General features: G+C 39.1%; 1 long non-coding RNA gene across 1 annotated transcript in view; it reads left to right on the forward strand.

The window, feature by feature from the left end:
• The first annotated feature begins 480 nt into the window (after window positions 1-480).
• The window catches only part of LOC123378740, a 34,018-nt gene continuing 18,232 nt past the window's right edge, over window positions 481-16,266 (forward strand). Inside the window, exons 1-2 of the long non-coding RNA XR_006582720.1 lie at window positions 481-555; window positions 15,493-15,594. This is a non-coding gene — a long non-coding RNA (uncharacterized LOC123378740). The remainder of the gene's footprint in view (window positions 556-15,492; window positions 15,595-16,266) is intronic.

Consider the following 16,266-nt stretch of genomic DNA (forward strand, 5'->3'; position numbering starts at 1 on the left):
AGTAAAAGGAGGCAGTATTTGGTCCTTTGTCTGTTCTATGGCTGTGTCTAAATATACCTAAGGCATATATTTCATTCTTTCTTGGAAAAATCCTATTTAGATTATATGTCCTTATTTAACTATTTTTTAGATTCTCAACTTCTAAGGTGTTCATCCATTTTTTTCACTCCTACCTTATCAGTTGAGAAATTATTTCTAAAAGTATAAACTTTTCTGCTCTCTCTGTCAGGCTTGGTCCTCTGCCACTGTTGAAAGCAAACTGGCACACTGTCAGTTTATTTTCAGCAAGTTTATCTATGTTTGTATTTCTGGTATCACGATTTATAGAAACAATTTGTTCCAGGAGTGAACTTTTGTGATCTTTTCAGAGGAACACTTGGCAAGATAGACCCCCCTGGGGGGCAGAGGGAGGAAAAAAAGCTCTATCCTCGCCACACCCCCAAAAAGCCACTTCTGTGTTTTCTCTGTTCTTCTTTTAGACGGTCATCTATACCACCAGCCGGCATTGTCCAGGCACTTCAGTGGGATGGCTCTCAATTTTATCATTTCTTTCAGGTATCTCTCTTTTCCATTACAGTTATTCTCATCTGTGGGGTGGTTGAAATAGTGGATTGTCTAGGACTCTCCCTGCAGTTTAGACGTACTTACAATGCTATCCAAATTGAAACCAGAAGGGTGGGGTTTTGGAATCAGAATGAGAGTGAGTGCATGACTGATGGATCCACTCTGCATGAGGGCATGCATCAGTCATGAAGTGCCTTGGCTGGCACTTTGAGGCAAAGGATTTAATGCATCTCAGATTCCTGTCCGTAGAACAATTAAGAATTAAAACTTTTTGGTACGCAGTATTAATTTATCATCCAATCTGTGTTATTTTTGTGAGGTGAACTGTTTTCTTTTGCGTAATTATCTTAAGATTTCTTTTACAGTTAGTCAATAAAATGTTTTTTTCCTTTCTCACCCCCGCCCCCCGAGAAAATATGATGAGCTTCACTCAACAAAGATCACATGCTTTAAACATGCTATCAGAGATGTTTCTCTTTAGCTGAACAGTTCTGTCCTCAGCTAGTGTCTTGGGCAGCTTTACTATGCCAATCGCCTGAGAGATATGTGGTGTCTAGGAATCTAGACACCACGGTGCAAATAAGTGATGGTCACATCAACACCACCCTATACCGAAAACCTACCGACCGCTATGCCTACTTTCATGCCTCCAGCTTCCATCCCGGACACACCACAAGATCCATTGTCTACAGCCAAGCACTGAGGTACAACCGTATCTGCTCTAACCCCGCAGACAGAGACCAACACCTAGAAAATCTCCACCAAGCATTCTCAAGACTACAGTACCCACACGAGGAAATAAGGAAACAGATCAACAGAGCCAGACGTGTACCCAGAAGCCTCCTACTGGAAGACAAACCCAAGAAAGAAACCAACAGGACTCCACTGGCCATCACATACAGTCCCCAGCTAAAACCCCTACAACGCATCATCAGGGATCTACAACCCATCCTGGACAATGATCCCACACTTTCACAGGCCTTGGGTGGCAGACCAGTTCTCGCCCACAGACAACCTGCCAACCTGAAGCATATTCTCACCAGCAACTGCACACCGCACCATAGTAACTCTAGCTCAGGAACCAATCCATGCAACAAACCTCGATGCCAACTCTGCCCACATATCTACACCAGCAACACCATCACAGGACCAAACCAGATCAGCCACAACATCACCGGTTTATTCACCTGCACTTCCACCAATGTAATATATGCCATCATATGCCAGCAATGCACCTCTGCTATGTACATCGGCCAAACTGGACAGTCTCTAAGGAAAAGGATAAATGGACACAAATCAGACATTAGGAATGGCAATATACAAAAACCTGTAGGAGAACACTTCAACCTCCCTGGCCACACAATAGCAGATCTTAAGGTGGCCATCCTACAGCAAAAAAACTTTAGGACCAGACTTCAAAGAGAAACTGCTGAGCTCCAGTTCATCTGCAAATTTGACACCATCAGCTCAGGACTAAACAAAGACTGTGAATGGCTTGCCAATTACAGAACCAGTTTCTCCTCCCTTGGTTTTCACACCTCAACTGCTAGAACAGGGCCTCATCCACCCTGATTGATCTAACCTCGTTATCTCTAGCTTGCTTCTTGCTTGCTTATATATACCTGCCCCAGGAAATTTCCACCACTTGCATCCGAAGAAGTGGGTATTCACCCACGAAAGCTCATGCTGCAAAACGTCTGTTAGTCTATAAGGTGCCACAGGATTCTTTGCTGCTTCTACAGAACCAGACTAACACGGCTACCCCTCTGATACTGAGAGATATGCTATCCCACTCCCACTGAAGTCTATATTCTTCCTTTCTAGTTTTCACACTGAGAATCATCGTTCCAACGTTTTGATATGCACTGGACAGGCAATCTGTCTCTCTCTCTTTTTTTTTGTACCAATAATAAAGTGTTCTTAGCTCTACAGAATTTGAACACATTTTTTTTCAGTAATTGCTAATTCTTACAATTTATTGAAAGCAAGATTTCAAATTTTGCCAACAACACTAATACGTACCCTATAATTTTGTACATGAATATCCATGGACCTAGAATAATCCCTGCAATATACCAGTAGTAGGGGCGGCTCTAGGTATTCTGCCACCCCAAGCACGGCAGGCAGGCTGCCTTTGGTGGCTTGCCTGCGGGAGGTCCCCAGTCCCGCGGATTCAGCGGCACGCCTGCAGGAGGTCTGCCGAAACCGCGGGACCAGCGGACCCTCCGCAGGCATGCCGCCGAAGGCAACCTGCCTGCCGCCCTCGTGGCGACTGGCAGAGCAGCCCCCTCGTCTTGCCGCCCCAGGCACACGCTTGGTGTGCTGGTGCCTGGAACCGCCCTTGACCAGTAGTAAACTTTTCAGTTGGTAAAGCCTCCCTAGATTGCTAGTATGCAATTCTTTGTTTTATGTTTTAAATCCATTAGACCAACTTTCTACTTATTCTGTGGCTCTATCTTTTAGCATTAACCTCTTCTAGGGAACCTTGTCAAACAATTTTTGAAAATTTAAGTATAGGATGTCTGTTGCATTGCCCTGTCTACCCTGGCAAAAATAGTAATGATCAAGGATTCCAATACGTTGGCCAGACATAAGGCCTCCCTCCCCCCAACCCCAACCCTAAAATTAGATTAGCTTTTCTTAATCAGGCAATGCTTGTCCCAATGTTCCGCTCATTTGATACCTTAAAATATTATCTAGGACATTCTCCATTCCTTGTGTCAAAAGATATGTTTTGTGCTTTCCCAATGTGTCCCCAGGCCATTTTTAAATAATGCCATTATATTAGACTTTGCCAGTCTTCAAGGATCTAAAATTTCTAATATAGGTTCTCCAATTTCTCATCCTACTTCCTTTGGCTCTTTTGGATGTATATTGTTTGATCCTGATGTTCTATCAATTTTAAAAGCCTCTAATCTTTTAATAGCCAATTTAAATGGTATCTGCATGCTTCCTAATTCCTCATTTCCAAGCCCTTAAATCTAGTATCAGATATATTAAAATGAAGGGGACAGGTGTACAAGGATTGTCTCATACCATTTCATTTCTGTCTCTCTGCTTTATTATGCTTAAGAAAGCCTCTTGTTTGTATCATATGCAGTTACAGTTAGGCTTAAACTACAGTTAAGATATTGTGCACAATATTCTGAGTTGAAAATGTTTGTGTGACCAAACTACGTTTACAGTATTATAATGGTGCACACTAACTTTACTATAGCTTAAATTCTGGCAGCATTTCCATTTTAAGCCAGTGTTTGGGGCGCTGTAACTCAGCTGTGAAAATCAGCCCCAGGCTAAAAACTAGGCACTGGATGTTTCATCCAAAGACAGATATTTTTATTTCTTTTATAATGGTTTGAATTTGTTTTTTGAATACATACTTACATTTAAAAAAAAAACTTTTGCAGACCATTAGACTGTAATGGGGACCAGGCTTCATGTGCACGTCTGTTTATTTAAAATAAATCAATAGATATAATGTGACATTATTACAAGGTAAAAAACTGGGAACTGTGCATGAGATGTTACTTTTTCAAATAATGTTTTTAATAAGGATAGACTTTAAAAAAAGTTTAAGCTTTCTTACAGATATTCAAAATGTCAAGCTACCAAAGGGACAGTGAGTGAAACTCCAGAAGTCACGAACCCAATACAGGATGCAAAGCATCTCAGCAACTTGGCTGATATATTGCTTCCCTTTCATCCATCTGTTAAGGCCCTGTTTCTGCAATAGAATTCACTAGAACCATATGGAAGCTTAAGGACTGCTCCAACTTGATCAAGTCATCGACAGCCCCAAGAGGCCACTAACAAAAGCCAAGAATTGCCACAGTACCAGGATATTCCGACTTCACTCCCTACACTGCCCTTGAGGAGCAGCCAAGCTCAAAAATCATGAGACTAGCTGAAAATCATAAGATTTTTCTTTAAAAGATTAAATTGTGTTTCCATCTTTCTTTTGCTTTTTCATCAACTCTCCCTGCCCTCCTTCAATGTATGAGACACAATGGTCATTGTTGCCAACTCTCTCAAATTTACAGTGACTAAGAAAACTTTGTCCCCTGCTTCAGGGGTTCTTGCAAGGAGAGCCAATGCAGATCAAGGCCGCTCTGTGCTTGGTGTTGTATGTAGACACATAGCAAGAGACAGCACCTGCTCCAAGGTGCTTACAAACTAGTGCAAGCATGATGGTAAATCTGTGATGAGGGATCTAGAACTGGGGCTCAAACTCATTTCATATCATTTAGATGTGAACAACTTTAGTTGAGCCTGGTTCAAACTGCTGAACTACCAGAAAAGGCTCTATAGCTCATTAGCAGTGCCCTGAGGCATCCTTTCTCTATAAACACTAATGGTGCACCTTTGAGAATGAGGCTTACTTTCTGGGAAGATGAGTTTATTAAATCAAGTTCTGTCCTTTTTGGATCTTGCATTGGCAGAGTCTTCCATTCTTTGCACAAACAAGCAATATCCCCCACATACTGCTCTCAGTCTCAAACACATTCTTAGTCTATCACACCTTCTTCTGAATGGGATATCTCCCATTAGTCCAATGAAAATAACTTACATCTAACTGTAAAACAATATTAGCACAGCATCCAAATTTACTTTTTTAATAAATATTTTGTTGTATAAAATCAGATCAACAATTACTCTAGGGTCCTTACACACACAAGACATGGGCAAGGTTTGAACCTAAAGATTCACAACATGAACCTCTTCCACATTCGTGATAGGAGTAACTGGTAGTGGAAAGCATGATTTTATCATCCATGTGGACGAGTCCAAGACAAGAGTGAAACACTGGGCATCAGGATTCATGGTTTCACTTCCCGCCTTTGGGAGATTATGGTTTAGTGATTACAGAGAGCATAGCCAAATTAACAACACTCCTTCTCGGGTCATCTTGAGGGCGGGGCAATGAGCCTGGTGCGATGTAAAAGCAGATTTTAAGAACCAGACCTAATAGCACATAAGCAGTAGCAGAGTCATAAACTTTTATATGTGATTCAGGTGCTAATGAGTGTCACGGAACCACACTGTGTTAGTGTGGATTACAGAATCACCTAATCTGACATGCTTCCCTTGAAAGACTGCAGGGCAAAGTGGAAGAGACTCCACTCTCCCATTTTAAAACCTGAGTTAGTTCCCAGTTCAGCCTGAAGCAACTGTTAGCCAAAAGGGCCCGTTGTGCTCTCATCTCGGCTCGTGCCAAAGAGAGAGACACACCTTACATGGCCAGATGGGCCTACCTTTATACCCCGAAACAAACAACTTAGCCTACGTTTGTCTACGTCATTTGGTTGACCTGTAGAACCTGTACATGCATCTATTAGGGGATAATTGGATACGCAGGATACATATATCATTTTGTGGGGGCTACAAGAGACATACAGCTGTTGAGGATACATTTGTCATTCTGAAGGGGACACAAGATACATCCGTTGACCCTTTGTACTAGATACTTTGGATGCATACATGTGAACACAGCTGCATACACTTGGGGAGCCAACATATACTTGGGGAGCCAAACAAAACTGATAAGCGAAATAGCTGACTTAGGTAGATACACGGCCTTCAGTCTAATGAGTTCTGTAAGCTTTCCAACACAGTTTGGACAAGCATAACATAACTTTGGTTTACTCAGGCCTAATACAGAAAGGCTTCATTAGCACTATAATTTTCCAACACAACCTTGTACAAGCTCTCACTTATCTTACCTGTGAAACTGGTGAACGATAGATAGCTAGTCCGCACAAGGTCTGAGACCTTGGCTTACAATAAGAGTTGTTAATCACAGAAATATAAACAGCAGTCACTGGAACTCATGGTCTCCAGGCTTGCAGTTTAGTGCACATTTCACTAGGCTACAGGTCACAGTGTATGTGAGGTCACACACTATGATTTTGCTTTCCAAACATTCAGGAATGCTGGAACTTTTTTCTAGACTGCAAGCAAGAGGGGCCAAAATCAAATTATTCACAATAAAACTGCAGGAGTTGTAAACACCATAGTTGTTGCTACACTGTTCTAAGATCACCCCACATCAGGTGATCCTCCCCACAGAGCAGCTTTAAGGCTGATTTCTGATAGCAGCGTGGCGTGAAGCAACCATGCCGCAGTGCAAAATCTAGCTCTGTATGTTTTTATTACTTCATTGCTTCCCATTCTCCTCTTACCTGGAAACAGAATAGAACATCATCATAACCTTGCTATTCTCATGGTTCATCTTGTGTATGCACCTGAAACGGTCTCACATTCAATGCTATAAACTGCTGGAGTGGATCAGATGTCTCAGCAATTTATAAAACAGTCTTTCCAATGGCAAGTTTCCTCCTCAAGGTTGTAATGATGAGAATTTTAGAGTGCAATAGTTAAAAAAAGTGAAACAGAATCAATATGATGCAAGGTTACCAACAAACAGAGAGCAGGAAAAAGCCTTAAGTTATGAAAGTTCTGTCTTCCAAAATGTCTTCTCACTTGTGACTATCAAGTACTGTCATCACAAAGTTTCCTCTGAAAGACTGTTTAGGACTTCAGCCCCCAATGCCTCAACACAATTGTGAAAGAAAGAGTTAACTCGCTGCTTGCTGGAAAGCAATTTGGGCCAGCATGTACCTGCAGTCCCTCTCCTTCTCCCTCTCTCTCTCACACACACACATGATTTGCAACACTCCTTAACAATGTTGCAAATCATCTCTGCAGTTGTAGCCTAGTGGTAAAGTATATAAAAATGCAGTTGTGTATTTAAAAAGCTCTAAGCTACCTAATGTGTTTAAAACTCAATAATGGTTATTATAGCTCCACAGTAGCTAATAAAATTAGCTGTAATAGTGACATCAATAATTAACAATAGCTCTAAGCTAATACGCGTTGCCATGATGGTTTCAAAAGACATGTTCTATAAACTCCTTTTTATACTTATTTACATGATCAAATCAATAATCATGCCAGAAACTTCCCACATCCTGTTTATATGCCTCTGACAAGCAGGAATGGCTGCAAAAGCAAGAACACCTTGAATTCCTTATTGTTTGTTAGTTTGTGTAATTCACCTTAACAAAATGTAAATATAGTACAAATCTGTTATTTTTACTTAATTCAAGAAACATATTTATAGGAAATATTGGGATAAAACAGTATATAACCATCAGAGGATTTATTTTCTAAAAATAGCATGGAATTCAAGAAATAATGGAATTCAAGAACATGGAATTCAAGAAATAATATTAATATAAATCATTATTGTGACATTATAAAGCCCCCAAACCAAAGGACATATAAATATTCTGATTCCCTGTGTGTTTTGCTACATGTTACATTAACTACTGCTAGGCATGAAATGGCAAAATTTACATCTGAATCTGGACTCCCTTAAAGGTTTGTGGATATTAGGATACGTGATTTGGTCATACTTCTGGCATAACATGCTCTTACCTACTATTTGAGCAATACCCAGAATTGCTGGAAGTACTTAGGAATATAAATAAGAGTACTTTACAATAGCATAAAGAAAATGGCAGGCGCTACAGATTTACATACAGATTTAAGTCAACAAAAGCAAGGAAATTCAAAACTGAGAATGACACTCCATTCATACTGTATACTATTGTGCCTTATCCATTTAAAACTATGGGAATTAAATCTGGAATGCAAAAGTGGATTACGGAATACACCGAAGTTCAAGGTTAACCTTTTTTAAACTTGGGAGCCTAAAGATAGGCTCCAAAGGAAAAATTTTCAGAAGCATTCTAGTGACTTAGGACTCAAGCCTCAGTACTATTGAAGTCAAGTCACTGGGAGCTTTTGAAAATTTTACTCCAAATCTATCTTCAGGCACTTACTTTCACAGGTGCTAAACAGTTGCACTGCCTACTTGGTGTGTGTGATCTTTGTCAAGCGACACAACCTTTCTATGACCCAGTTTACCCATCTGTAAAATGATGACAGAACATAATGAAGATAGTGATGCTTTGTAAAAACTAGTGTAAGTGCAAAGCAAATTATTATGTTTCTGTTTACACTGAAGTACCCTGATAATCAGCATACTGTGAAAGATAATACAGAAAAAGTATGTGAAATTATAATGGCCTCTATATCAAATTTTATATTTTAAGAAGCATGCTGGAATTTGCCAGTGGCTATTTAAGATAAAACATCCTATAACTCCAGAACTAGCCATAATATTTTTAATTACACATTCCACACTACTTTCTAATTAATTATTTGGATGAAAAATATTGCCAAATACAAAGAAAGTCTAAATTGTTCAGAAAGTGAATCAAATGGGAGCTAGAGAGAGGCCATAGGTTTTTGTTGAGCTGTCCTCTCAGGTGATTGGAAAGTTATGTGCCTGAAAGTCTGAATATTTGAAAACAGATCTGTTGTTGCTGCAATACTGGAACATTTTCCTAATAGGTATGACAAAGCACTAATATCATACCAGCATTTTTTATATTTCCACTTCAAACAGTAAATCCGTCTGAATTTACCTAATACTTCAATAATCCAATTATAACACTTTACTAGCACAAATCATCAGCACATAAGCCTCAGAGTCTTTAAATTAGGACTGTGTCGAGCAGTTCGCCAAAGATTCATTTTAAACTCTGGTGAACAAGTTCCTCCAAGTTTATAAGGCTCAGCTCATGATCTCACTGTCATGGGCCTATCAGGTTAGTAAATAAGAATGAGCATAAAAACACTACCTGCAAAGTAGGGCTGCCAAGATGCTGTGAAATCCATACAGGCACCAATACAGTAGCTGTAGATGGTGGGCAATAGCATGAGGTCACAATACCCAGCTGAAATTGGAATAAGACATGTTCTGAGTCAGTAACTTGGCAGAAATTGTAAATTTGGGGGTCAGCCTTGAAAACTGAAGATTTATAGACATGAGTCCATTTATACTAAATATGGTATGTTCTAAACACAAATGGGCAACGTTATTCAATACTGCAAGATTTAGTGCCCACAAGCACCATTTCATTTATCTTTCCACAGTCATATTACTTCCCTTTACTACCTTAAACCATAAATCTGCACTCTGTGATTGCAGTTTCTTGCATATCAATCTAACTCCCCTTTTCTCCACATGTAGTATTTATTTAATGGATCAAGGGAACTATCCTTCAAGCAAAATGGGATAGCCTGTTCACAATTAGGTCATTAATATGTCAGTAAAGTTATTTTCGTTCAAAGAATGAGAAAATAAATCTTGAAGGAGATTTACATTCATAAAGACCTGCTAATGAGCAACAACGATGTGATTTTTCAAAAATTACGTGACCTAGTCAGTTCTTAAAATTTAGATAAGAGTTTAAGGTCTATATTTTAATAATTACAGTAGAAATCATTTCTAACATTATGATAACATATAGCTTTCTGCCTACTGACTGCTTATAAGAACTACCTTGCTATTCCAATATAAGTGTTAATACATTATGACTGGACAGGGACTTGTGTCAGTAAGTTTGAATCCAGGTCTTAGTCCTAGTTCTGGAAAGCACATAAGCACATGCTTAAAGCTAAACATATTAAGTGATTTCTGGAACATGGATGCTTTCCTGAAGTGGTGCTTTAATGCAGATTTGAACTTCCTTGGGGATTCAAATCCAGTGTGGGAGGAGACACATTAGTTGATTTGGACTCATCTCTAATTGTTCTAAAGATATGTGCTTTGAATTAACTGCACATATTTGTGAAATTACTCATTTCAACAGACAGCTATTCTCTAAACTCCACTGAAACTTTGGGTGATGTGTTTTTATTTACTAAATAGAAAAAGCTTTTACTACCACAAAATGTCCAAATTAGGACACCTTCATTTCCTCAACCAAAAACTGTGCTATTTGGCCATTTGTACACCTGCTGTCCAGCTGGCATCACCTGCCTTTTCCATAGAGATATCCTGCTAACTGTACTGAGAATTCAGTAAACGTTTCAGGGTCAAATGTTCCTAGAAAAGGCATAACAGAGTTGAGGAGTGCACATTTAGGAAGGTATTTGTCCTTAACCCACTGCTGGTACTCCTCATGTTTATCCATTCTTTTGTTTCTACCTATCAATTACTGTACAACTGGTGGTTTTTCTAAACATTACCACATTTTTCTCACATATCATTATATTTTTAAAAACACTACAACTTCTAAGAACAGAGGTTTCTACATGTGTAACCCACTCCTTTGCTTTGCTAAATATATTAGGGACAAAAAGAATCCTGACAATTGTATTGGTCCATTACTAGAGGGAAATGGTAGGATTATCAATACTAATGCAGAAAAGGCAGAGGGTTCAATAAATATCTGAAAGGAAAAGAAAGGCCAGATCAGTGATTTAGTTTATTCTTTTTAGGCTCTCCAGCAGGAATGGCTGATAAGTGAGGCTAAGCCCCACTAATGTCATTATTGTTTAGTTCCCCCAACTCCCTAACTGTAGTACAACATCACAGAAAGTCTAATGCAGTTGCCTGGGCAGGGAATAAAGCTAATTTTGACCCTCCCTTCCTGTGATTACATTGAGCAGCCTGAGGCAGGCAGAACAACATAGGTATAAGCTTCTTTGAGGCTAATTTTCAGCCTCTCCCCTCACTCCTGTTCATCCCACAGGAGATAGTTTCCTTCAGTCCAGGGGCAGGGGAAAATGGAAAAGTAGTCTATGTAAGGAAAAGGAGATAAGGTGGCTAGAGATGTTTTGGAGCCAGATGGCAAAGAGAAGACAGCAGGAAGTAGCCAGTGAATGACTGAAGGGATGCACAACCATACCCACCAAAAGAGGTGTAGGTAGTCTTTTGGGAGCTGTGAATAGGCAACAAAAATATTAGATGGGGAGGCAGGTAAGTGGTTTGGGAATTCTACTCTGGAAAATTTAGAAATGAGAGGTTCAATTCCCTACGTTCAAAGTTTTTAAGGTGATTTACACTCACATACTCTGTTTCCACCCAATACAGGTATGCTTACCCTGTCTCTCGTTCACTCTCTATTAATCACACATGCACACACCTGTGCTCTTTTTGCTGCTATTACGTGCACACACTTCTGCTCTCCTTCTTCCCAATTTCTCTCTCTCTCACACACACACACACACTTGCTCTCTTCGCCTCCCCTCCCCCGCCCAACTCCCACCCTTCTCTCTAACTCTCTAATACACTCTGGCATGGGATGAGCAGAGTGGAAGAATGAGAGAGAAATCTATTCAGAGAAATAGGAAGTTGCTTTCTCTCAGTGCATCACACACTGACATGTAGTCTCATGTTTGTGTTCTCTACTTTATCACAGAGAATGGGCAGATTGTTGGAGGGATGTCTGGGCAAGGAGTGAGTGGAGTGTGAGAGAGTGAGCAGAGGGTAAAGAGGTCATGGTGGCAGGTGGTGTGTGTGCATATGAGATAAAAGGAACAGACAAGGGGGCCTGAAGGTCAGAGATGGAGCAGAGGAGGGTTAGGGCCATTAAGTGGGGGGAAGGTTTTTATTTTATATTAGTCTGTAGAATGTTAGCATTACAACATCAGCTTCCTTATTTTTAGGTAGCCTGTGGGAGAAGTGGCCAGGTCTGGAATCCTGGGTAGAACCAGTCCTGACATATCCAGGTCCTTCTAGTTTTAGGAACTTCCCCTCCTCCTTATACTGCATCCCACCTTTCTCATCCCTCCTGCCTCATGCTAGCTCTGAGAGGCAGCAGCAGCCTTGGGGATGGGATATCCTAATTTAGAGTCCAGAAGCAGTAGTATGCAGAAGGACTGGGAAACTAGAGAGGAAAAACATTTAGAGAGCTGTGGGTGCAATGAGGAGTTATTTAAATGTGTTCAAAAGAGCACAAAGTAAGGACTATGGCATAGGAAGCTCATTCTGCAGCTGAGAGAAAAAGGTGGTTCTGGCAGGAAAGAGAGCAAGGAGAAGAGATGTACAAACCAAGTGAGCCCACCTGTATGTGTCACTTTAGAATTCGGTAGAGCTGGGTGACATTTTTCGATGAAAAAATTATCCACTGAAAAATGAAGTTTGGGGTTGACAAACTATTTGTGAATTCAGCTAAATTTTTTTTTCAGTCTAAACATTTCATGTCAACATTTATTAAACAAAATGTTTCAACTTTTTGTTTTAAAATGATGTTTCCTTTAGAAATTTAACTAGGTTTATTAACACACTCAAAATGAATCTAACAAAAGAATATTGTTTCAGGTGGAACAAAAGGAGCAGAGAAAGGTTAGGGCTATTGGGTGGTCAAACAAATCATTTAGAGCTGAAATAAAATGTTTGGTTTTTCATTTTGATGAGAAAAGCTGAAAAAAAATGGTTTTGGGTCAAACCAAAATAAGATTTTCAGTTGGGCCACCAAACCAAAAAAAAAAGGAATTCTTCTCTCAGCTCTAGAATTCATAGGGTTAAAATGCATAATGTACAGATTCTAAAGGATCTATTACAATGTTCCAAATGTATATTTATAAAAAAGTATCCTGAACCAAAATCTAAGACCTAAAACACTCTCAAACCTTGTGGCGGATTAGAATTGAAACCCAGATCCAGTTCTGCATTTGATGGCTATCTTTATCATGAGTTGAACTAGAACCCCAGATCCATAAAACGCCCATGCTTAGGGGCATTCAAAATCCAGATTTGAATATAAACTTGGATTTCTCTCTTAAGTGTACAAGATAGATCCAAAAGACACTGTGGTCTGTTGTATCTTATCTGATCAAATACCATACTTTCAAAAAAGTCTTTAAACATGTTATGGTCTATCATGCCAGCTTTCAAACACCTCCCTGTGAATATATGCCAGTTGCATGCACATGTTTTTCTCTTGTGGAAAGAGAGTCAAAACAGCAAAGTAAATAAATTAGAAAAAGAATACACAAATTACATTGAAGTACTGTTACTGTGGTTTCAGAACTAAAGATGCCAGTCTATGTTTAACTCATCTGTTGTCCTTAACTCACAGACAGTTGGGTATTCAATTCACAGATACAATAAGGGTTATTTTAAATTTTAACTGTCACATTCTGTTATACTGTCTGATGGTATGTTGCACTGTGTTAGCAGAGAACGGGATAGGACTGAACATAATTCATTGTAGTATAAAAAGTATAACATGACTCGACAACTCAAATTTAAAGGAGAAAACACTTACTGTAGGATCATATGAGATAGCCCCATACATTTGAAAATCTAGCAGCAACAGATCCAAGCATAGGAGCTGGTGAGATACCCATTACCAGGAAATAATGTTCCATGGCTCATGATGTACCCAAATTACTATGGGTAGGTTGGAGCACCTTTAATTTTTTGATTGTGGAGATGACACACTGGCGTCTGTGGTGCTGAGAAAGGTGCTAGCTTGTGTGATCTTAAAAAAAGTTTCTTACAAGCTAATCAAAAAAGCAACGTTCACTTTTTAAGAAATCCTTTTTGTCTTCTCTCCCAGGCTAAAATAAAGGATGAAGTAACACATTTCTTGAACATGAATATGCTAACAGCCATAAATCTGCTCCACGATATAACAGTAGAACAAACCATAGTAAATGTTTAAAAATGTGTTTCTAAAATAAGCCCTGACTGAGCTTTGATGTCACTTTATTTAATTCACATTGGCATTGCATACATAGCTCCGTTTACCAGGAGAAGATTCATTCCTTATTGAAGCATAATTACATTATCAGATATTAAATAGAGGCCATAAACCACAAAATGGATATTAGACAGTCAATGGCCATTTTATACAACAAGGATTATTGTATTTTAACGTTTGTTGTCAACCACTGTGCTGGCAATATAGCATGTGGACCCCAAATTTCAACATCACTCCAACCTGAATAAAATTTAAATATATGAACGCTAAATTGAGCAATCAATAACAATCTTTTAAGCTATATAAGCCTCTGACTGGCACCAAGCTAAGCAATGACACACAGTCGAATCAATCTTAGGAAGCTCTAGCTTCATTAAAGGCACTAGGCATTTCAGGATATTTTAGAAGCTAAAGGAGAGTTGAAATGTTTTACTTTGGTGCATTGTTTTCCAATCTTCCATATAAATAAGCAGTGAGCTACAGTTTTCCCTTCATTGCCCACTAAGATTTGTAAATGGAATTTATTGCATGCAATGTCCTCTTATAGATTAAATTAATGTTATTGTAAAGAGGTTTAATACTCAAAGATATTTATGAGTCATGCTGAGAAAGAAGCTGTACTCTGTTATGATGATTAATATAATTTTTCCAAGTTCTCACAGATGAAACTGCCTCCATGTGCATATTTTGAGTACAAAACAGATAACCATAATTCTAAAAAAAAGAGGCAGCCATGATTGTGTTACTTAGGCATCATTTGAAATTAGCAAGTTACTGTCGAGTGGATGAAATATTTTTGTGGATTTGGTGTTCTGCTTACTAGGCAGTGGAAGCAAAAATGTTCATGTGCTCTCAACTTGCATTTGTGTTTTGATCTTAGGACATCGCAAGTTAGTATCTAGAGATATGTAAATGGACCACTCATAAGATAGCCCATGGTATAAAGTATATCCTCTCCTGTAGCTAAACTTAATGAAAAATAAAGGAAACCTGTATTTGACAACTTACAGCCAGAAACTAAGGAGGATTTACTAACTTTCCAATTTGTGGACTTGCAGTTGGTACATTCTCTACACTGTCACATCCAAAATGTGAAGTGGGGTTTTACTTGTCTTAATAGACCAGGGCTTCAATTGGTGTGGAGGGTCAGTGAAGATTAAATTAAACGTTTCTGCTCCTCACCTTTGGAGGCTCAGCCATCACTAATAATAATGATTGCGAACATTCATTTAGTAGACTGCCTATTAGAGACTTCACTCTTTAATAAAATTAGATTGAAATGATGTGACTATTGGTTTAAAAAATACTGCTCAAAGCTGTAATTTGTCTTTTTAGATTTTAGCTAATCCATTTGTATTTTTAGAATAGGAATCGGAGATCTATGTAAAAAAAAAAGTGGAGAAAATCTCAGAATGTGATCCTGAACCCAAACAAAAAGATTGAGGAGGAAAAACGTGCCTTTAAAGTAAGTGTTTCTTTAGGAACAGAGCAGTTAATAACTTTACCAACAATAAACTCCAGTTGGTGGAATGTTCTAGCCTATAGTCCTTTTTTTTTTGCCCTTACCACCACGTGCCCCATTTTAGGAAGTTGGCAGATCTTTGGGAATCTTCATAAAAATTGATGCTACCAGAGTGGGACTGTTTTTCTGCTATGAGTTTGTATTGCAGTTTAACAAATCATGATTGCCTACATATAAAGACAGTGCTGTTGTCAATGGCTATGGAACTTTGGGCTTTCACCACAAAATCAAAAGCCTCTAACACTGAGTTAATGGAGTGCTAGATTTGCTGTGAGAAAGCCGCATACTATATAGTCACTAAGACCAGCCACTAAAAGGAAAGAAGTATCTGATAATCACAGGGGTTGAAATCCTACCTGGGTTTTATTTTGTAACAAACTGTGGCATCATGTTCTCCATCTCTCTCTCTCTCTCTCTCACACACACACACACACACACACACAAACCCAAGGCACTCTGCAGCAAAAACACAGGCCTTTACCTCATGAGCTACAGAACTTTTTCTGTTAGAAAATATTAGGCTGCATTATTGCTGGGAGGAAGACATGATCACGTTCACTGAGCCAGTGTATTGAAGCAGGGCCCCCAAACAGGAATCCTGACTTGGGCATAGAA

This window comes from Mauremys mutica, chromosome 10, assembly GCF_020497125.1.
Source record: "Mauremys mutica isolate MM-2020 ecotype Southern chromosome 10, ASM2049712v1, whole genome shotgun sequence".
In the NCBI taxonomy this organism is placed as follows: Eukaryota; Metazoa; Chordata; order Testudines; family Geoemydidae; genus Mauremys; species Mauremys mutica.